The sequence below is a fragment of the Leopardus geoffroyi genome, chromosome C1, assembly GCF_018350155.1.
Source record: "Leopardus geoffroyi isolate Oge1 chromosome C1, O.geoffroyi_Oge1_pat1.0, whole genome shotgun sequence".
Taxonomy (NCBI): domain Eukaryota; kingdom Metazoa; phylum Chordata; class Mammalia; order Carnivora; family Felidae; genus Leopardus; species Leopardus geoffroyi.
This window is the reverse complement of record NC_059328.1, coordinates 110,629,136-110,652,395: the sequence shown is the minus strand read 5'-3', so window position 1 is coordinate 110,652,395 and position 23,260 is coordinate 110,629,136. Positions and strand designations below refer to the sequence as shown.

At 49.1% G+C, this 23,260-nt stretch overlaps 1 long non-coding RNA gene across 2 annotated transcripts; it reads left to right on the top strand.

Annotated features, from left to right (window-relative positions):
* The first annotated feature begins 10,761 nt into the window (after positions 1-10,761).
* LOC123598747 lies at positions 10,762-21,236 on the top strand. Of its 2 annotated transcripts, none has more exons than XR_006712770.1 (3): positions 10,762-10,890; positions 14,432-17,156; positions 21,088-21,236. It is a non-coding gene; the product is annotated as an uncharacterized LOC123598747 (long non-coding RNA). The 2 variants fall into 2 exon arrangements; XR_006712769.1 differs by having other exon boundaries at positions 14,432-17,907.
* Positions 21,237-23,260: the final 2,024 nt, after the last annotated feature.

Below are 23,260 nucleotides of genomic sequence, written 5' to 3'. Positions count from 1 at the left end.
TTTGGATGGCTTCTTTCCGAAGTGCCTATTTGGGGCTTTGCTTGCTAATTCATTTTGTTGGCAGCACTCAGCTCCTTGTGGTTGGAGGACTACATGCTCTGCTGGGGACTGCTCTTGGTTTCTAAAGGCCACCCGTAGTCTTGTCACATGCCTCCTTCCATCTTTAGGCCAGCAAAGGTGCATTAAGTCCTTCTTATGCTTGGAATCTCCCACTTCCTCTGCTGGTCACCAGCTGGAGAAAACTCTCCTTTTAAAGGGCTCATGTGATTAGGTTAGGTCCTAATAATTCCCCAATATTTTTAAAAAACAAATCTTAATGTTTATTTTTGAGGGAGAAAGTGACAGAGCTCAAGCGGGTGAGGGGCAGAGAGAGAGGGAGACACAGAGTCTGTAGCAGGCTCCAGGCTCTGAGATGTTAGCACAGAACCCGATGCGGGGCTGGAACTCATGAATCGTGAGATCATGACCCAAGCCAAAGTTGGATGCGTAACCGACTGAGCCACCCAGGTGCCCCAATAATTTCCCAGTCTTGAAGTCTGTTGTGCCAAGTGACATGCCTAATTATGGAAGTAGCACCCATCACATACACAGGGTGTGTATGCACTGGGCTCCGTGTGGGGAAGGAGCCTGGGCTTGTCTCTTCATAACTGCACTCTGTCCAGGGACACGAGGCTGACACACACAAACTCAGTCTGTGTGTGGAGAGTGTTAGGAGAGCCATGTTCCGCTCTTGTCACTGTCAGTAACTAGCTGCCTCTCCCTGGGGCTCAGTTTGTAAGTGGCTATATTGGGATTGAGTGATGGGCTTTATCTTGTATGCCAAATCTGGCTGGTTGGCTGGTTGGGGTACTTCTTGAGAGGCTTGTGAGGTTGGCCTTGACCCTGGCGGGGAAGAGGGTGGTGATTGGTGTCTCTCAAGGATACCCACGGGCCCTCCTGCCATCTCCTGACTGATCTCCGCACGCTTCCAGCTCATTTGTTCAGCACACATTTACTGACGCTCTCTTTCCCCAGCATTTCAGGCTGCCGAGTTCACACTGAGCTGAGAGGATTTTTTTGCAGAAGAGAATAACGGGAACCCAAGACTGGGGCACTAGGGGATAAATGGAAGGCATGAACTTGTGTAAAACCTTCGAGCACGAAGGACTCTATTCTGGGGACTAAAGCTTCATCCTGTTTTGTTTTGTTTTTTCCTGAAACAGAAACTGCGTTGAACTATTGAACTGGGCAAAAGCATATGACTGAACACAGGACTGCTGCACCCACATTCTTGATAAAAATTGGACACTCTGCAAAAAATATTTTCCTAGTAACTGTCACAATGTACTCAGATAATTTTGTACATTGTAAAATGTAATTATGTCTTCCAGTCAGAATTTTTGGAAGACAACCGGTGCAAGTTTCTGGAGACTTCTGCAGTTTGCTAATAAAGACCCTGGGTGTTTACTGCTCCTCGACAGGATGAAGTTTGGGTTGCTGCCTGAATCTACGCTTCCCAAGTGGTGATTCTAAGACCCCAGATAAACTCTTTTGTCTTATTTGGGTAACTTCCTGTTTTCTTAGCCAAGAAAGGGAAGGAAGAAAATCGACATTCTGCCTGTTATCCCTCGATGCCTATTGCATGGGCCACCGGAGTCACCTGCACCATGTCATGGGCTTCCTTTGCCAGGTTCGTGCCATGTCCTCCTGTAATAAATAAGAAAGCTGAGGTGCATTCAAATCACTTACACACACTGGAGCAGAGACAGAAGAAACCCTCACCCTTCTGACAGTTCTAAGTACTGGGGTGCTGCATTGACGGCAAGAGCAAGGAGAGCAAGAGGAAGAGAGGAGCAAGGAGAGCCAGAGGAAGCCTCTCATGTCCAGGTCCCCCTCCCCCGCCCCCAGCCTCCCTTCTTGACAGTCATTTTCCTACCAACTTGGCCATCCCACCTCAGGGGGCATGTAGCCTGGATGCTGCGATAAAACACCCTCTTTGCACCAAGGAAATTGAGAGCAGGGGGTCAGGGGCTGGTTGCTCCTGGGTTTGATTCCTAATCACTTTTTAAATCCCTCGTGCCTTGTGAAATAAACGTGATGGACTTTGGGGGCTGGTTTCTGAAGCCTTGTGAAGAGGAGAGGCCCAGGCAGCCTGCGGACAGCTAATTTGATCAGAGGTTGTGATTTCCTCCTCTTGCCTCTGTGTCCAGGGCAGATAAAATGGAAGGAGGGCAGAGATGCTTAATTAACCCTGTAATTCTTGCATGGGCTAATTAGCATATAGATGAGGGTGGCTCTCCAAGCCTGTCTCAGAGCTGTCTCCTGTCTGTGTGCAGAGCGCTGGGCTAGCCCCCACATTAACCAGTCACAGTCCTTCCCAAGTTCTGCCTAAAGGAGGCCCATGACTGTGGGGTGGTACAGGGAGATTGGGGGCCTCTTATGGACTTAGGAATTTTTAACACAATCTCTCAGCCAGTGCTTTGAGGACACTATGACCGGGGCTACTTGGGCTTCTCATTAGTTTGGCCTGGTTCTGGCATTCTGGACCCTCTGTGGTCGACTTCTACCCACCCTGGGGTCTCTGCCCTCTGACCTTGTCTTCCCAAGCTGAGAGTGTGGAGCCCGGCTGTGGCAGTTGCCCAGGAGGAGGGGTTGGACTCAACCATTTGCCCTGTCTTTCCCAGAGCTGCGTTGGTTATTTGTCCCCTCCCTTATCTAGTTGGTAGATTCAAGGCTTGGAGAGCCTTAGAAGCCCTCCTGGAATTTCCTCCCCACTAACTAGGCATAGGCATGCCAAGCACAGCTATTCCCTTGGTTGGGGTGGGGTGGGGATGGAGGGTTCCAGTCAGGGTCTGACAAATGTGCTGTGTGGCTTAGTGTGCTGGGGGAGTGGGTGGGCCCAGGCAGGGTGGAAGTAGGACCATGGGCAAGCCCCTTTGGCCCTCCAACCTTTCCTGTGTCCACTCCTTGAAGGTCTGCCCCTGAAGCTCTCCAGTGTACCCTCACTCCCCACCTTGCAGCTCCAGAAGTCTACCTGCTGTAGCACGTGGGGCTGGAGGTTTGAAGAAAGAAAACATTTGCTTAACAAAGTCCAGGTTTGAATTTGATCTGGGCCAAGCCTGTGTCCTGATGCACACAGGTTCCACTGGGGTTCCTGATGACTCAGTCACATGGAGGGAGAAGGCACACAGGACAAAACGGCCAGGGCAGGGATGCAGGCCCAGCCTTGTCCCAACCTTCCCGTGAAATGGGGATGATGATACACACTTCACAGATTCAATTTCTGGTCTCACAAGAAGCACCTTGGAGGGTGGAGCCATATCCGCATTTTACAGATAAGACTGTTGGGGCTCAGAGTGGCCATGTTTAGCTCAAGAGGCCAGAATTGGGAATAGAGCCTAGGGTAGCATGCAAACCAGTGGGACTCTGAGCTTCCGTTCCCCCCAGCGGGAGAGGGCAGAGGGCCTCCGTGTAGGGCATGTCAGGGTGTGCATGTGTGTTCACATGTGTGTGCACGTGTGTGTGCATGTGTGTGTGTGTGCCTGTGTTAGCATGCATGGGGTCTGCTCAGCAGTTCTGTGGGGCTGCTGTGGTGGAACCAACACACAGGCCTGAGGAAAGGTCTGTTCATTCTATCACTTATCTTGTGAGAGTGGTGTGGGCAGAACTTGCGAGTAGCCAGAAATATTTTAAGAGAAAACATTTTTAAAGTTTATTTATTTATTTTGAGAGAGTGAGCAAGCGGGAAGAGGGGCAGGGAGAGAGGGAGAGAGAAAATCCCAAGCAGACCCTGGGCTGTCAGTGCAGTGCCCAATGCTGGGCTCAAACTCATAAACAGTGAGATCATGACCTGAGTCGAAACCAAGAGTTAAATGCTCAACTGACTGAGCCACCCAGGGGCCATAAGAGAAATTAAAAAAAATTTTTTTTAATGTTTATTCATTTTGGAGAGACAGAGAGTGTGAGTGGGGAGGGGCAGAGAGAGAGAGGGAAACACAGAATCTGAAGCTGGCTCCAGGCTCTGAGCTGTCATCACAGAGCCTGATGCAGGGCTTGAACTCATGGCAGCGTCATGAGATCATGACCTGAGCCAAAGTCAGATGCTTAACTGACTAATCCACCCAGGTACCCCACTAATAAATTTTTTATTGAGATAATGTAAATTCACTTGAAGTTGTAAGAAATAATAAGGTTCACTTGTACCCTTTACAGGGTTTCCTTTAATGGTAACATTACAAAATTATAGTATAATATCACACAGTACATGCTGATGTTGATACAACCCTCTGATCTTATTTAGGTTTCCCCAGTTTTACTTTCATTCATTTGTGCATGTGTTTGTACATGGATGTGTATGTGGGAGGAGTGGTTTGAGGGATGGGGCTGATCAAGGGGAGGATATGACCATGTGGGGCAGTAACACACCACAGGCTCAATGAGGTCGTGTTGAGACAGGGTTGCATGTGGGGGAACCCTTCCCAGCAGAAATCTGTGCAGAGGCTAAGAGGTCCAGAGAGGGGTGTCACTACTCAGAAGGAAAGGAGGGCAGGACACCTTCTGGGAGAGAAGCAGGTGGGGCAGAGGGCTCATGTGTCCAGGTGGTGTCACTTAGCCGCACCTCAGGCATGTCTGGGTCACAGAGTTGGGAAGTGCAGCAGGGGCATCGGGCTTTATGTTATAATTTTTTAAATGTTTATTTTTTAAAGAGAGAGACACAGTGCCAGCAGGGGAGGGGCAGAGAGAGAGGGAGACACAGAATCCAAAGTAGGGTCCAGGTTTGGTGCTGTCAGCACAGAGCCCAATGAGGGGCTCCAACCCATGAAACAAACTGTGATATTGTGACCTGAGTGGAAGTCAGAAGCTTAATTGACTGAGCCACCCAGGTGCCCCTGGGCTTTATCTTATAAATAAAGAACAGCTATTGGGAGAGTTTCCATGAGATATGCAAAGCAGGCAGTCTCTAAATGGCTAAAACTTTGCTTGTTTGGGCTGCTTTTTTAAATAATTGGATGTGTGTAAATTGGAATTTGGTGCCTGAGGGCTTTTGACCTAATGGGTCTCAGCCACAGCTGGAGAAATAAACAACTCAGGGGCAATACATACTGGCCATCTTTGGCTTATTTATGAGTGTGTGTGTGTGTGTGTATGTGTGTGTAGGCCTGTGTTTATACAATTCTATCACTTGTGTAGTTTTATGTATCCACCAGCACAGTCAGGTTACTGAGCCATGTTAACACTCCAAAGTTCCCTCCTGTTAGCATTTTCTAATCCACTGCTAGCCACCACCTGCCCCACCCCCCAATCCCTGGCAACCACTAGTTTGTCCCCCATTTCTTAAGTGTTACTATTTTAAAAAAGTTATATGAAAGAAATCATATAATCCCTTTGAGACTGGCTTTTTTTTTCTCTCAGCATAATTCCCTGGAGATTGGGCTATTACAAATAAAGCTGCTGTGAACATTTATGTAATTGTTTTTGTGAGAACACAAATTTTCATTTCTCTAGGATAGTGTCCAGAGTCCTATGGCAATTGCATGTTTGCTTTTGCGAAGAAATTGCCAAACTGCTTTTCTGAGAGGCTCTATCGTTTGATGTGCCTGAAAGCGTGAGACATCTGGTGTCCCTGCATGCTCCCCTAGTATTTGGTGGTGTTACTATTTTTACCATACCCTCATTCTCATAGGTATATGATGATACCTCTTGTGGTTTCAATTTGCATTTCTCTAGTGGCTGCACTAGTCTTTTCATGGGCTTTTTTCCCATCTGTATATCCTATTGAGTGAAATGTGTTCTCACATCTTTTGCTCATCTTCAGACTGGATATACATTTTTTTTAATGTTGAGTTTTGATTATTCTTTATGTATTCTAGATACTAGTCCTTTTTTTCAGATATGTTGTTTGCAAATATATTCTCCAAGTCTGTAGCTTGTCATTTTTATCTTTTTTATGTGAGTATTCACAGAACCAAAGTTTTACATTTTAATAAGGTCCAGTTTAGGAGCACCTGGGTGGCTCAGTTGAGCTTCCGACTTCGGCTCAGGTCATGATCTCACAGCTTGTGGGTTCAAGCCCCGTGTTGGGCTCTGTGCTGACAGCTCAGAGTGTGGAGCCTGCTTGGGATCTGTGTCTCCTTCTCTTTCTTCCCCTCCCCTGTTCACATACTCTTTCTTTCTCTCTCTCTCTCTCAAAAATAAGTAAACATTAAAAAATAAAAAAAAATAAGGTCCAGCTTATTAAAATTTCCTCTTAAAGATGATGCTTTTGATATCAAGTCAAAGAACTCTGCCTAGCACTGATCCTGAAGATTTTTCCTTATTTGTTTATTTTTTCCTGAAAGTTTTATAGTACTATGTTTTGCATTTAAGTCTATGATTCATTTTGGATGAACTTTTTTTGTGTGTGTGTGTAAGATATGAGGTTTTAGGTTTTGTTTTTTATTTTTGAAAAGGCTATTCTTCTATCTAATTGGTTTTGCACTTTTGTTGAAAATTACTTGGACATATTTAGTTCTATTCTGTGTTCTCTATTCTATTCCATTGATCTATGTATTCATTTCTCTACCGATGCCACATTTACTGTAGCCTTAATATTAGATAGATTATTCCCACTTAATTTTTTTTATCTCAATGTTGTTTACTATGCTAGTTCCTGTGCCTTTCCCTATACATTTTAGAATAAGTTTCTCTATGTCTATAAAAAACCTCATGGGCATCACATTAAATCTATCAGTCAATTTGAAGGAGAGTTGATATCTCACTATTTTGAGTCTTCAAATCCATGGAGTATCCAAGAAGTGGAATATCTCTCCTTTCATTTAAGTCTTCCTTGATTGTTTTCATCAGCATTTTGTAAATTTCAACATATAGACCCTATACATGTTTTGTTAAATGTATATCTAACTATTTCACTTTCTTTGGAGCAATTGTGAATGGTATTGTGTTTTATTTTATTTTATTTTTTAAGTTTATTTATTTATTTTGAGAGACAGAGAGAGACAGAGAGAGAGAGAGAGAGAGCAGGGGAGGGCAGAAAGAGAGGGAGAGAGAGAATCCAAGCAGGGTCTGTGCTGTCAGTGCAGAGTCCAATGTGGGGCTTGATCCCATGAACCATGAGATCATGACCTAAGCCAAAATCAGACTCTTAACAGACTGAGCCACCGGGGCTACTGAGCCCCGGTATTGTGTTTTAAAATTTGTTTTCTGTATTTCATTTCAAAAATGTGATTGATTTTTTTGTGTGTTAATCTTGTATCCTATGACCTTGCTGAGCTCACTTATTATAGGAGGATTTTTTTTTGTAGATTCCTTAAGGTTTTCTATGTAGTTAATCATGTCATCTTCAATACAGATAGTTTTGTGTTTTTTTCCTTCTTGATGTCTTTCATTTACTTTTCTTGCCTTATTGTAGTGACTAGAACTTCTTGGGGGAAATATTCAGGTTTTTCTTCTACCATTGAGTATAAATATTACTGTTATAATTTTTTGGGGAGAGGAAGGTATTCTTTAAAAAGTTGAGGTAATTTGTCTCTATTCCTAGCTTCCTGAGAGTTTTTATTTCTAAATTATGAATGGGTGTTAGATTTTGTTAAAAGCTTTTTCTGCATCAACTGATAATAATGTATGGATTTTATTCTTTAGTTTGTTGACATGGTGTATTATACAGATAGATTTTCAAATGTTGAGTCAGTCTTGCATTCTTGGAATAAATTTCACTTGATCATGATGTATAATTCTTGTTGCATATTGTTGGAATTATTTTAAATTTCATTGAGGGTTTTGCATCGGAAGTCCGTAAGAGAGATTGGAGCACAGTTTTGTCTTTGGTTTTGGGATGAGAGTATCCCCCTCTCTTATGTTTTATGGATGAGATTTTGTAAAATTGGTGTTGATTTTTCTTTCAAATATTTGATGGAACTCTTCAGTAAAACCATCTGGTTCTGGACATTTCATTCTTGGAAGCTTTTAAATTATGAATTCAATTTCATTGATGATTATAGGGCTACTCAGATGTCTATTTCATCTTGGTTGAGTTTTGGTACATTATAGTTTTCAATGAATTGGTACACTTCTAAGTTGTCAAATTTATGAATTTAAAGCTATTCACAGTATTCCCTTATTACCTTTTTAATGACTGTGGAATCTGGAGTGATATTGGTGATCTGTGTCTTATATCTTTTGTTTTTGTTAGTATTGCTAAAGGTTTGTCAATTTCACTGATTTTTTTAAAGAACCAATTTCTTATTTCATTGATTTTTCTATATTGTTTTTCTATCTTCAATTTCATTGACTTCTCTTTTTATTATTTTATTCCTTGTGCTTGCTTTTCATGTATTTTGCTCTGTCTTTGCTAGTTTCTTGAGGTAGGAACTTAGGTTGATTTTATATTTGATTTGAGATTGGTTAGGCTATTAATATCTAATGTAACTATAAATAATAAATACAAATATAAATTGTGCTATAAATTCCCCCCTTAGCCCTGCTTTAGCTGCATCACAAAAATGTTGTGTCTTCAATTTCATTGTATACCATGTATTTTTAAATTGCCTTTGAGGCTTCCTTCTTGACTTATGGATTATTTAAAAGTGTGTTGTTTAGTTTCACTGTGTCTGTTGTTTTTGATTTCTGGTTTCATTCCATTATGGTCCAAGAACTCAGTCTGTATTGTTTCAATTCTTCTAAATTTGTTGAGACTTAAAACTTTTTTTTTATTTGAGTATAGTTAATACACAATATTACATCAGTTTCAGTTGTTGAGAGTGGGTTTTTTAAAGTTTTTATTTAAATTCCAGTTAGTTAACATACAGCGTAATATTAGTTTCAGGTGTACAATTTAGTGATTCATTGCTTACATACAACATCTGGTGTTCACCACAATAAGTGCCCTCCTTAATCCCCATCACCTATTTCACCCATTCCCCACCCCCCTCCCCTCTAGTGATTATCAGCCTATTCAGGAGTGGTTTTATAGACCAGGATATGGTCTGTCTTGGTGAATGTTCCATAGCCACTTTTAAAAGTGTATTCTGCTATTCTGGGGTGGAGTGCTCTATGTATGTTAATTAGAGCTCCTTGGGTGGTTGTGTTGTTAGCAATCCCTCTATATCCTTGCTGATTTTCTGCTTAGTGGTTCTGCAGGTTGCTGAAAGGAGAGTGTTGGAGTCTCAACTATAATTTTAACTTTATCTGTTTCTCTTTTCAGCTCTGTTTTTGTTTCGTGTGTTTTGAGGCTCTGTTGTTTGGTGCATACACATTTAGGGTTGTTATGTATTCCTGGTAATTTGGTCCTTTTATCATTATGTAATATCCCTCTTTGTCTCTAGTAATTCCTCTTCTCAGAAGTCTATTTTATCTGATATTAACATATCCACTCCTGTTTTAAAATGTTTTGTATGGCCTTGGACAATGAATTCCCTTCTCAGCTTTGGGTCTCAGTTTCTTCATCTATAAAATGGAAGGGGAGGTTTGGGGTCAAACAAGGTGGCCTTGAAGACCCTTCTAGTAGTGATATTCTGTGGCTCACATCTCCCACATGATCTCTGTGTAGGTGATGCTGTGTACTGCTTTTGTGAAAAGGATGTTTTCCTTGGTGAGTGCAATCCCAGGGAGCAGGCATGAGGACCAGGGCAGTGGAGGAGGGCAGAAGGGGGAACGTGGGAGGATTATCACTGAGTTAGACTTGATTAAGAGAACAGGGTCCCTAAGAAGCTGTACCCTGGGTCTCAGGGTATCCCTTGAGCCGCAGGGAAGGAACTTGCCCACTGGTTTGTATATACCACTGGATAAAGGTTTGTCCTTGGGGTATTAACCCTTGGCTCCTCCAGACACATGTGTGTAGATGTGATGGCCTCCCTGGGGATGTCAGCAGGGATGCTCAGGTCGCAGGGGTGGCAGGGGCAAAGGCAGGGGCCAGGAACTTCATTTCATCTGTGTGAAGTTGGTCAGAGACCAAAGGAGCAGGAACAGAGATGGGAGGCCAAGAGGACCTGAAGTGGCTCATCTCCTTTCTCACCATCAGTGGTGCTCATTCCTATCTTCCCTCATTGACTCAGCTGAACACATGCAAATCATTGTGCCATGTGTGGCTAGCTTGATTATTCTTGGTCCACTTATTCAACATTCAGGCATATATGACTCTGTTTCTTAATGTGACCATTCTGAGAAACTGGCTCACAGCTCCGGGCAGGTCCCCCTGCCTTCTGTGATGCAGGGTGGACCGTGTGTCACGCCATGGCATCCTCTACCCAGCTGGTCCATGAGCTTCATGACCTCACAGTTGCAGGGGCTCCAGCACCTCTGTCATGTTGGAGTGTTCTGCCAGGGGTGCCCTAACAAGGTGCCCCCATCCTCTCTGAGCTTCCTGGAGTGGGGACTTGGTCTGGCTTAGCTGTGATGGGCCCATCACCATCTGTCTGAAAGTTGTTTTGTGAAGATTTGCTCAATAAATTTCCTTGTGTGCATTGTCTGAAAGATCACCATTAATGCATGGTTTTTGCTGGATTTCAAAGACGCTCCTTTGGGTCCCTAGCCTGTGGGATGATTGCAGAGATGAAAACCGGTGCAGGCAGATGATGGAGATGTTGGGAAAATCCCAGAGTCAGGGGGAAGACATTTGCCTGATAACTGCTCTAGTCTGTAGGAAGTCAAGAAAAACCTCTTTTTTTTTTTTTTTTGGCTTGCCTTTCTCTTTTTTCTTCTGGCAAGTGGCAGTGATTCAAGCTATGTTTCCAATTAGGACATATGGTAGAATTAACGAATCTCTTCCACTGTACATTGCAGGCCATATTTAGTATGGAGAGGATGTGAAGTTTTCCTTGGTGATAATAATGCCAGCAGCTGTCATTTTCCAAGCACCTATTCGGTGTCAGATCATGGCATGCGTTGTCTCATTTTGTCTTCATGACAGCCCCGAGGGTAGGTGTCATTACCCGATGTCACCCGATGTCCTGGGTGAGGGTTTTGGAACTTCCTTTGTTCATGTAGGAGGTGGGGCCTGGGTCTTCTCGGTTGCTCAGAACTCAGACTGTGCATGAGGCCTGTGTGAGCAGTGGGCGCTATCAAGGAGGGTCATGGAGGGGTGAGGATGGGAGACTGGTGCTCCAGGGAGTGGGAGCCCCAGCCAGGGGTGGGGGTTGGACAAGGCCCCTGGGACACAGAAGCGGCAAGACACTGGCATCAGGCTGGGCCCCACACAGACCCACAATCTGGACCCCTAAAGGGACTTGGGGACAGTCATCCTTCTGGGGGCAGAACTTATGTCTTAGGCTGTCCAGCTTCTGGAACCATGAAGCTCCTTTGGAAGTGGAGTTTGAAGAACCTGGCTCGCATTTTCTCCCACGATTGCATTCCTGGGACTTCACTGGGCCTGAGGCTGTCCGAGGTCCTGGAGAGAGAAAAGGAGAAGACAGGGAGTGCCACCCTGGTCCTGCTGCAGGTGGTTTGAGCCAAGTGGCCCTGGGCTGCCCCACATGTGGCCTCATACAGGGCCTCCTCCTCTCCAGACCCTGAATCTGCAGCAGGAAATTACAGGTTTGAGGTAGATGATTTCTAAGAGCTGTCCTTTTATGACATGGAGGCCACCATTCCAGGCACTGGGGGCTGGACAGGCACCCTGAGCTGTGAGGTGGGCAGACCCAGTGCTCAGGCTCACATGAGTTCCAAGCTTTTCCAGTTTTTCTAGAGAAGCCAGAATTTAGATTTTATGTGATAACTCCTGAGTTTCAAAAACTGATAACTGGTTTAAAACAAAACAAAACAAAACAAAACAAAACAAAACATTGAAGGCTAGACAAGGTCCCTTCGCTAGCTGGATGTCCTGTGGGAGCCACTGTGTACCTCTAGGCTGGGGCCTTGAGTCCATGAATTATGAAGCCAAATCTGTACAAGGAAACAGGAGGAATCAGCATCTGAATCAGCACTGTGTCTCCTTCCGACTCTGCTGTTTCCCAGCACCTGTCATAGGCTTGGTGCCTGGTAGACTATTAGTAATTTCTGAGAAGGTTATCTCTTTCATGTATCCTCCATGACTTTCCATCAGGGGTCCATAGCTTTGTGCTTCAGTGTCAGGTGTGAGTATGTGTGAGAGTCTGTGAGAATGACTGCATGTGTGTGTGTGTGTGTGTGAGAGAGAGAGAAAGAGAGAGAGCGATGTGCATGTGATCATGTGTTTGTGTGAGAATGTGCATGAGTGTGCGTGCCTATGAGTGTGTATATAAGAGAGCGTGTGTGTAGGAGCAGGTGTGAGTGTGGGTGAGTGTGCATGGGAAACTGGCCATAGGAGCAGGTGTGAGTGTGGGTGAGTATGTATGAGTGACTGGCTGTAGGAGCAGTGTGGTGAGTGTGTATGAGAGACTGGTTATAGGAGCAGGTGTGAGTGTGGGTGAGTATGTATGAGTGACTGGCTGTAGGAGCAGTGTGGTGAGTGTGTATGAGAGACTGGTTATAGGAGCAGGTGTGAGTGTGGGTGAGTGTGCATGAGAGACTGGTCGCAGAAGCAGTGTGAGTGTGGGTGAGTATGTATGAGAAACTGGCCATAGGATCAGGTGTGAGTGTGGGTGAGTGTGCATGAGAGACTGGCCATAGGATCAGGTGTGAGTGTGGGTGAGTATGTATGAGTTACTGGCTGTAGGAGCAGTGTGAGTGTGGGTGAGTGTGCATGAGAGACTGGCCGTAGGAGCAGTTGTGAGTGTGGGTGAGTATGTATGAGAGACTGGCCATAGGAGCAGGTGTGAGTGTGGGTGAGTGTGCATGAGAGACTGGCCGTAGGAGCAGGTGTGAGTGTGGGTGAGTGTGTATGAGAGACTGGCCATACGAGCGGGTGTGAGTGTGGGTGAGTATGTATGAGTTACTGGCTGTAGGAGCAGTGTGAGTGTGGGTGAGTGTGCGTGAGAGACTGGCCATAGGAGCAGGTGTGAGTGTGGGTGAGTGTGTATGAGAGACTGGCCATACGAGCGGGTGTGAGTGTGGGTGAGTATGTATGAGTTACTGGCTGTAGGAGCAGTGTGAGTGTGGGTGAGTGTGCGTGAGAGACTGGCCATAGGAACAGGTGTGAGTGTGGGTGAGTGTGCATGAGAGACTGGCCGTAAGAGCAGGTGTGAGTGTGGGTGAGTATGTATGAGTTATTGGCTGTAGGAGCAGTATGAGTGTGGGTGAGTGTGTATGAGAGACTGGCCATACGAGCAGGTGTGAGTGTGGGTGAGTATGTATGAGTTACTGGCTGTAGGAGCAGTGTGAGTGTGGGTGAGTGTGCGTGAGAGACTGGCCATAGGAGCAGGTGTGAGTGTGGGTGAGTGTGCATGAGAGACTGTCCGTAGGAGCAGGTGTGAGTGTGGGTGAGTATGTATGAGTTACTGGCTGTAGGAGCAGTGTGAGTGTGGGTGAGTGTGTATGAGAGACTAGCAGTTCAAGCAGTGTGAGTGTGGGTAAGGGTGGTGCCATCTCCTTTGGAGTCTAGGGTTGCTTTGTAAGCTGAGCATTTTGCTCCAGACTCCTGCTGGTTGCTGACAAGAACATAACTAGTCCCTGCTGCCCATTCCCTTGGCTCCTGTCCAAGATGTTTTCCCCACAACAAAAGGGACTAAGCACTTTCTCACCCGTGGTGTCCACCGTGGGCTTGGGTCCCAGCACCTCTGCATAGACTATTGCTGCTGGGCCCTGCCGGAGAGGCCATGTGGGGAGTCCAGAGACCATGATGGGAGGGATTTGGCATGTGACTCGGGATGTCCTGGACCTGCCATGCTGCCAGCTGAGCACCATGGAGCAGCCTAGTTGATGTCACGCAGAGCAGAAGAATGACCAGCCAAGTCCCACCTCAATTCCCAACCCACGAAATAGTGAGATGTTACAAAATGGTATTGTGCGAAGCCACTAAATCTTGGGATGGTTTGTAGAACAGCAGCAGATAAGCAGAATAATCAATTCCTTTAATATTTCCCAAATGGTAACGTGTCATATTTTGTAAAAGATTTCTTTCATGTCGCTTCAGTTTAGGAAGAACTATGTCAGCAAACTGTGACAATTAAAAAAAAGAAGAAGAAGATGAAGAAGCCCAAATCCCAGTGAGACCCAGGCTAGCTCATTCATTTGGATTCAGTTTTAATGATGATTACTTATTTCCCCCTGTTAGCAGCATCACTGGTAACTAAAGTTAGCTTTGGCTCAAAAATCAATGCGTTATTTTAGAGCCCAAAGTAGGCAGCGAAGTGTCTGATGATTGATGACAGGATTGCTGGAGCTCTAGCTGGCTCCGGGCCTCGCTTCCTTCCCTGTTGTCGTCTCCTGGGTGGCAACAGGGAGCAGCCAGCCCACTGCCCAGGTGGCCCGCAGCCGGTAAGGATGTGCAAAAGCCTCCAGCAGGTTTCCTGCCGTCCTTGGGCGAGGCCTCCCTTGGTGAGGCAATGCAATCCACCGATGCTGCTGTGGCTGAATTGAGTTTTCCCCCATTCTTGTGTTGCAGTCTGAACCCCCAGGACCGCAGCATGTGGCCTTATTTGCACATCCGGTGTGGTTGGAGTCCTCCTGAGAAGGGGCGGCCAGGACACAGATGCACACAGAGAAGATGATGTGAAGACAGAGAAGACGAGCATCCAGGCCAGGAGACAGGCCTGGGACCCATGCTTCTCCCACGGCCTTCGGATGGAGCCTGCCTTGCTGACACCTCAGTTTTGCACTCCATCTTGCCACAGGCTTGGACTGGCCCACGCTCATGGGCATCCTGTGTGGTTACCCATGCACTCCACCCCCACCCTCCGACCCCGTCCATGGCTCTTCCCATGCTCTGGAGCCCCTCCCCAGCTAGGCCCTACTCCTTTCCAGGATGATGCTCTCAGGACCATGCTTCGCCCATCCCTGTGACCCCTTACGTCCCTTGTGGGGTTTTGCTCTTTCATTCATGTGACAAGCAGAAGTGACACTGCAGCTGGGTTCTTGGTCCCTCCATTTCTGTGTCTTATGGCTGAGAAATCCCCAGGGTGGGACAACCCAGTAATTCCAAATCAAAGCTCTGCTGGCAAGCATTACTCATGTTGTCTCTGACCGCACACTTTGGGACCCACTGGACCCGCTCTTGGTCTGTTCCCATCTAGGCTCCTCGTGGCACAGTTGTCCTCTGCATGAAGGCTGAAGCCAAGGCTGAGGCAGGATGGGGCAAACTCAGAGTGCTGTGGGGTGGGGCCTGGTAGGCCTACTAGTGGGGCTTGAGAGGCCATAGCAGTGGGCAGCAGTCATCAGATGGCACAGGCTGCTGGAAGGACAGGGTCAGGGAAGGAAAGCATAGTGTAGGTCAAGAGCAAGGAAAGCAAAGTCTGGAGGTGCTGAAATGTTCACAGAGTCCCAGAGGGGTAGGCGGTGAGCTGTGGTAGAAGAGGGGGGCAGGCTGAAGGCTCGGGAGGGAGAGGCCTGATGCCAGCCTGGCGGTGGCCCTGCTTCCTCAGCTTTCCTGGGATTCACACGTAATGTTCGTACACTGGCTTCCTGTACTTTTGGGGAGGAATCTTGGGATGAAGCAAGAGTGGGCGGGGAGAAGTGGATGGCTGCCATGCAGGCCAGCTGCACGGGGAGCGCTGGGCCAGAGTGGCCTTCAGAGACGTCCCTGGCTAGGTGAGGGGAAGAGATGGCCTTGCCTCCACCAGCCGCAGGAGGGCCGGACCTCAGGCCAGGCTGCTGTCTGCAGCTGTGTCCACCTTGCAGTGGCTGATAGCACCCAGCAGCCTAGAGACCATTTGGGGTGTCCTGCCTCTGCCCCTGATCCTGCCTTCCCCTTCTCTGCTGTGCCCTCCACTTTCCAGCCCCCAGTACACAGGGGTCCCCAGGGATACTTGTCTGGCATCTTACTCTTCCCCTTGGGCCCTGCCTCTCTCCAGAGGTGCCCCAGGCAGAGGCCTCTGGTGCCTGCTTAGCTGTGTGGGACCAGTAATCTGCTGATGGCAGTGCTTGGTGCTGTGACAGCTTCTGTGGGCTCTGCTGGTCTTGCCCTGCTTACCCAGGAGCACAGTCCCTTCTGCTGGGCACCACCATGAGTAAGACATACTCCTTGCTCTGGTCATTGCTCAGCGTGTCCTCCCAGCCCTTGGTGCCACCGCCGTCAAGACCCGTGTCTTCTGCCTATCATACCTGTGGTGACTGCATTCTTTCCCTTGTCCCTTCCTCAGGGTGTCCACTGCCCTAGGTCGCTGGGGTCAGGGCTGCTTCTCTCCCTCCACCTGAGATAAGTGACCAGTGGAGGGTGCTTGAACCAGGAACCTATCCATGGCCGACCAGAGACGTAGGCCCCAGGGAAAGCTACCAAGGGCTTGGGCTGGGCCAGTCAGGTTCCGGAGTGGACACTGAACTGAAGAAGCCAACATAGCCTGTGCAGAGAAAGGGACCGAGAGTGGGCTGTTGTGGTTCTGGTAGGTGGCTTGGCAGGAGAGGAGATGCACAGAGAGGGAGAGACACCCAGGGGCCAGGGAGTGCCCACCTCAGGGAGCCCCCCTCCCAGGGACTGTATGTGCTTTCCAGAAGGGCATTCCAGACCTTTCCCCAAGGCAGCCTTGGTTTTCTCTCAAATCGGTAACCAGCTCTTTGTCAGGTACGGCTTTTGCACAGTCCCTGCATGGCTGGCCTGGGCCAGCCCTCTGTGGAGGGAGTGAGGAGAGTAGGGGAGAGGGGGGCCGAGGGAGAGCTCAGGCTGGGGAGACACTGCCTCTGAACACCCAGCCCTCTTCAGTCTGGAGGTGGAAGCAGGCCTGGAGCAGTTGGGAGGTCCTGCAGAGGAGGGATTCCTGAGCCTCCTCTTGGGACAGGGCCAGTGGGATGCTGGGTGACAGTCTTTAACAAAGGCAGGGCTTCGAGCAAGGAGGCCAGGTGGGAATGTGCCTTGGGCATGCTTGGACAAGCAGACCACGATTCTCACCCAGAAAGAGGCCCTGCAGCCTTTTCTATGTGGCCTGAAATTGGCAACTACCTCACGTCCACATTAGGGGAATGGCCATCTAAATTATGGAGCGATTAGAATGAATGCCATGCAGCCATTACATGGTTTACTCAACACATGAATTAACACTATAAAGTGCTTGCAATGTGACCCTGAGTATGAAAACCAGGCTACAAAATCATACCCCATCCTGGCAATTTTGCTTTGTGAACAAACAGAAGCTAAGCACAGAGAAAAGCCTGGAAGGAAATATATGAATATGTCAACGGTGAGTTTATGGGTTTTAAATTTTTTGGTGTTTTACATATTTTCTATTAAGACAAAAGTTATTTAAAAAAAGAGAATGTGAAATGCCGTTACTGTGTTGGTATAAGGTGGATATAAATGAATTCATGCTTCCCGTCCTACGAATGTCCTGATCACATCAAAGCAGAGCCTGTGCTGGACTCAGAGGCCAAAGGGGATGATGGTGGGGCCTGGCCCTTGGGAACCCACTGTGTGCTGGGGGCAGCTGGCCAAAGACAAGGCCTTCCAGCTGTGGTGAGGGGAGCAGAGGTGGCATGGGGGGTGCAGAGAAAGCTTCTTGGGGAAGAGGTGCCAGCAGGACCTGACCCAGGGGCAAACCAAAGATTTCATCAGCTTGCTGGGATTGAGGCCAGCGTGGGCCCTCCCACGCATGCCATTGTCCCGCTTCCCTGAAGGAGGTGCATGGAGTTGCTGGCTGCTGTGCACTCACTTTTCTCCTGAGGCAGGCCAGCTGGGTCTAGTCCTCGCTGGGCAACTCTTGGAGGCCTCTGTTGCCTCATCTGTATAATCGGAGTGGTAACATACCTGCTGCCACAGGCCTGAGCCTGGTGCCATTGTGCAGAGGCCTGTGGAGATGCCATGTCACGCCAGGCTGGTGGGCAGCAGCTCAGTGCAGGCTCCAACCGCGTCTCTTCCCAAGGCCTGGTCCTGAAAGGTCCTGGAAAACATAGGATGATGCTCCCGTCAGGGCCACAGGGTCAGGGATGTCCTGGGTAAGTAAGAGCTTGGTCTCCACTCCAAGCCCAAGTGTCTGAGGGAAGGGGCTGGGTATTGCTCATGTCTGACACCTATTTTGCCGAATGAGTGAAGGGTGAATGAATAAACAGTCTTTGACAGACATTGGGTTTTGCCTGTGGCTGGCATGCTAGAAGTGCAGTAAATGCAGCCCTAGGATGGTCACTCTAACTGCCTGGAGCCATCTCTCCTGCACCTGTGCATTCTTGCCATTCTGTCAGGAAGGACCTCCGCAGACAGGTTTGGGGTATCTAGTCCCGGCATGTGAGGAGGAAGCTACATGAACAGCACTAATTTCCAAGGTTTAATTCTGACCTCACTGGTCCCTCTGATCCTCCCCACCCCCACACCACTGCATTTCTGGGATTCCCAGGGCTCCCAGGTGTCTGCCAGCATGGTCTTCCCACTCCTGCTCCCCCGTGAAGCTGCCCTATGTATAGAGTCCTTGTGGGAATGCTTAGATGCACGAGGGGGGACCCAAGGTGCCAGGCCCAGAGTACTCCTCACACTCCAGGCCCGTGTAGCCAAGCCTCTCCCTCCCCTCCACCCAGGGCTCAGACCTGATGCTATCCAAGGGCCATACAGCACCCATCTGCTCCCCTCGTCCCTGGGAGACTCAGGCGTGGGTGGTGGTCAGTGGGCTATTCCTCATATGCCTGGCTTTCCACCTTCCAGCACACGGCAGTGGAAACTCCTTGGTTCCCTTGTGGTTTGCCAGGGAAGGCCCAGTGCCTGGTTCTGGCTTAACTGAGGGCCGAAGTGATGAGTGTCATGCCCAGGCTGGGCGTTTCGTTTCTGATGTCAGGCCCTTCAGAGTTCTTTACCTCTTCCCATGGCCAGCTAAATTCCAGAAAGTAGCTCTACACCTCCACCTGGGTCTCTGCGTGAGGGAAGCCCTCCTGTGGGTTTCACAGTGTGAGCAGTGCTACGTCTCTCTGATTTGTAAGTTGCTAAATGTGGGTCGTCACCTGTGCCAGGACAGGCACTATCCTGAGTGAAACAGGCCCTGTAGAAACTGCATCTTTCCCAGAAAGGAGGAGCCACGGCCACTGAAGGGGCCCTGGTGACTTAGCTAGTTCAACCCTTTCATTTTACAGAGGGGGAAACTGAGGCTGGAGATGGAAGGACAGCATCTCAGGTCACAGCCTGTCGGTGACATAGCTGGGATCCAGTCTCTGCAAGTTGTGGTGGCCCCCCTTCTTTTTTTTTTTTTTTTAGCTGAATCATGTTGCCTCCACAGTGGATTTGTGGAAATGCTTCCAAAGCAAAACAGGAAAATGAATGGCCTGACTTTGGGGTGAGGGAGAGTTAATAAAGTAAAAGGAATCCTCACTGAACACTCATTATTAAAGTTAGCCTGAGGCCAAGAGATGTGTACAGCTGTTGCCACACAGGCTGCAGGCTTCTTGGAAAGAGGGACAGCCAGGTGAGGCCAGGATGGATTCGTACCCAGGGTGTAGAGCACAGACAGGCCTGAGGTCCGTGAGGAGGGGAAGTGGCAGAGGCCAGTGGCCGACAGCCCGGAGGGGTGGGCTCTGGACTGCCTTGCTCATGGTTCGTGTTGGCTGGGCCCTTCCTGGACAGCCTCCCAGCACCACCTCAAGGAGGTTGCATCAGCCCTGTTTTAGAGGAGGCTTACAGACGTTAAGTGACTTGTCCAGGTTTCGCGTGGCAGAGCTGGAGTTTGACCCTTGGTGGTGTGGCCCCAGGACCTGTGCATTCCCGGAGCCAGCCCATGGAGCTATTGCAGAAAGCCTGCTTTAGCATCCAGAGTTTGCCACATTTGAGCTGTGTGTCCTTGGGCACCGCTTTGCTTCTCTGAGACTGCTTCTTGCCAGCCCATCAGATGGAGGTGCTAGGGTGGATCCTGGGACTGTTTCTTGGTGTTCCCCGAGTTTTTGCAAACATTGTGTGGGAATGCCAGGCACTGTCCAGCATGTGGTAGGCCCATGCTTGGTTGTGATTTCAGAGTCCCCAGGCTGGGGCAGTTCATTCACCGGGGTCCGTGGAGGTTCCTCAAGCACAGACTATCCTTGGAGATCAAGTGCTTCTACCCCAGTGTCCCATGTGGGTGCCTGCACCCAGCACTTTCCCTAGAAGAGAAGCCTGTTTTCCTGAGGCTCTGTGGGTGGTTTGGAGAAAGGAACGGCCCCTTCTGAGAAGGAAGGAAGAGAGAGGGTGGTGGGAAGAGCCGCTGGGGCCTGAGCACAGAGGTCAGGTGAGGGGAGCCGACGATGCCGGGAAGAGCATATTGATTTCCTCCTTTTAAAAATGGACTCAAGTGGAATCATTCATAATGTGCTCTCCCCACCACTGACAATACCCATTCCCATCACTGTCGGGCAAATGGATTTGCAGCACTCTCGGAAAAAGAAAACACATTGCCCAAGATGTGCAAAGAGGGCTTGGTTCCATCCCCAGATGCTTTCTGCACAGCTTGCTGGTGGCTGTCTGGGTACAGAGGGCACCAGGGTGCACTGTCAGGGGCTGCTTCCAGGACGAGGTCAACACTGGGTACTGTGGTCATAACGTGTGGTCAACCCATGGTGGGCAGAGCCCCCAAGAGGATGTTGATGGAGCTTGGGGGTCAGGGGGCCACCTGGGAGAGGCAGCATTTGAGCTGAGTCTCAGAAGTAAGAGTGCTCATGCAGAGCATGTTAGGCAGAGGGATGCCACACCCAGTGCCTGGCTGAGTGGCCTTTTGCAGGGAACCAGCAGAAGCCTTGTGTGGCTGGGACCCAAAGGGTGAAGGAGGGAGATGGGATGCCTAGAGAGGTGGGCAGGGGTGGCCCTAGGGGTTCTGATGCTTTTCCTTGCTGCCACTCTTCAAGGACTGCGGTACAGGGTGGATCAGAACAACTTGGGAGACAAGAGTGGGTGTCTGTGTGTAGCCCCTGCTGGTCAACCCAATATGCCTATCCTTGGCCTGGAGCTGGGCAAAGGGGAGTGACCTAGGGTCACTGTTCTGCTTCCGTAGGTTTGGTCTGAGGCTATGGGGCAGCAGGCTGGACTCCAGACTCAGCCGGCCATGGCCCCAGAGCCAATCCCCTGCCCAGCCAAGCTGCTTCTCCTGCCAGCAGGGGTCAGGAGACCACCACATGGAAGGGGTATCTTGGTGTTGGTTAGTTCATTCACTCATTTATTCATTCATTCCCCAGGAGGAACATCAAAGCCGAGGCCTGCTGGGTGAGCCCGTGGCAAGCTGGACCCTTGGCATTCAGGAGGGCATGTGGACAGACACAAGCTTTGGAACCAGGCAGACCAGTGATCAAGTCATACACACTAGTGAATGACCTTTAGAAATCCATATGAGGTCTCTGAGTCTCAGTTTTCTTAAGAGCAAAATGGTTGTCAGATGGTTGTGGATAACTCTAAAAGTAGCTGGCAAGTGCCAGGCCACCATCTGACTGTCAGGAGATCAACAAGATGTCTTCCATTTACCTGTACATAGTGAGAAGGTTGAGCCTCAGGGCCTTGGCACGTGCTGTGTCCTTGTCTGGATCACTCTTATTTCCTGATGCCCCGTGGTCAGCTCCTAGACACCCCTCAGATGCTTGCTTAGCTATTACCTTCTCAGTGAGGACCCCCTTCTCCCACCCCCTCCCCAGTCCTGAGCACAATGCCATTGGTGTAGATTTGTGGACTTCATGAGGGCTGGGGTTTGTTTTGTTCCCTGGGTCTCCTCCATGCCTGGGACAGTGCCTGGGACATTGCAAGGGGAGAAGGGACCCTGCTGAGATGAACTTTGCTGTGCAAGGGCGCGAGCACTCTACTTGTTAATGCCCAGAGCTACAGGAATAAGGGCCTAGTGTCTTCGTGGCAGGGGCTCTGCTAATCTTTCTGAGCCTTAGTAAAGTGGGCCCAGAAAACTCTGTGCTTGGCATCAGATGAAGATGAAGCTGGTTTGACTCTGTGTGTGTGTTTTGGGGGAGGGGTGTGGTGTGGTCCAGGCCTCAAATGAATAAGGCTCTGTCCCTGCTTATGAGGAGCTCCTGGTCTGAGGGGGAAACACAAAGCCTAACTGAGGTGAGCCATCCAGGATGACACCAGACTCAGGCCCTGGTATGACTTCCCAGGGAAGGGATGCCCTGGGGACTTCGGATGGCTGCTTGGTGGCAGCTCCTGGGGCGGGCTCCTCCCTGACCTTCTCTGTTTGTGTCTGTGAGACCCAGGCTCTCTACTGATGTTACCCAGGGAGGCCTGAGAGCTGAGAGCTGTTCTCCCCTGGATATTACAGGGCACACAGTTAAAAGAGAGCTCTATAAAACTTCTAGGGAGGTGGGGTGCAAAGGGGCAAAGTCAGGACACCCGCCCCCACCCATCTCTGCACAAAGAGCCCTTGCCGCAATGATGAGCAATGTGGTTAAGAAAACAAGTTTCCCAGGAGAGGGGAACATGCTGGGTCTGAATCCTGTCCCTGATGACATGCTCTGTGACTGTGAACTAATGACTAAGCTCACTGAGCCCCAGTTTCCTCATCTGTGAAATGGGCATAGTTAACACCAGCTGCCTCAAGGGGCTCTCGGGTTCAGGAGAGCACGCTTTGCACGCACTGTACTCACTAAATACTACTGGCTCTTGTTATTATCATGGGGATTAAATTCACAGCACAGTATAAATGACAGGTAGTGGAGCTCTTCTGTCCTTTTGGAAGGGGGAGACCTTGAGAGGAGACCACAGCCAAGAAAGGAGGGCAGTGGCTCAGGACACATCCAGCCATCTTCCCAGGTGCCCATGGCATTGCCGTTGTTGGGGAGAGGAAGCCCTCAGGGTTGACTTGTATGTCTGTTGTCTGTCTGTGCCTGGCCCACAGGGACTGAACCGAGCTAGCTCGGGAAAGGCCGTCGACAGTAGGCAGAGGTGGGGAGTGTGGGGCATTCCTCTTAGGGTCGCTGGGGCAATACTGGATTCACTACTCACTGTGCATCTGGCTCAAAGCTGGGGCTTCCAGTCCCTCCCTTCAGGGAACCAGGCCTTTGGTATCAGACTTCCCTCAGGCTTCCCTCAGGCATCCCCCAGCTCCAAACTGGGCAGTGACCTATTTCTATTTCTGAGCTCAGAGAGTTGTAGCCAAGATTCACTTCCAAGCTGGACAAGAAGAGAGCACGAAGGAGAGACTGCTGGTCCCTGTCCCCAGGGCCTCTGCTATGGAGGGCCACTCAGGGTGGACACATCTCCTGGAAGGGGTGACCCAGACTGGGATGGCCTAGAGGGTGAGGATGATGGGCTGCATGAGGGAGGGTTGGGAGATGTGGTTGGAATTGTAGCTTCAGTGCTTCTGCATCATGGCCCAGTTCATGTGGCTGCCCCCGCTCCTGTGGAACAGTGAAC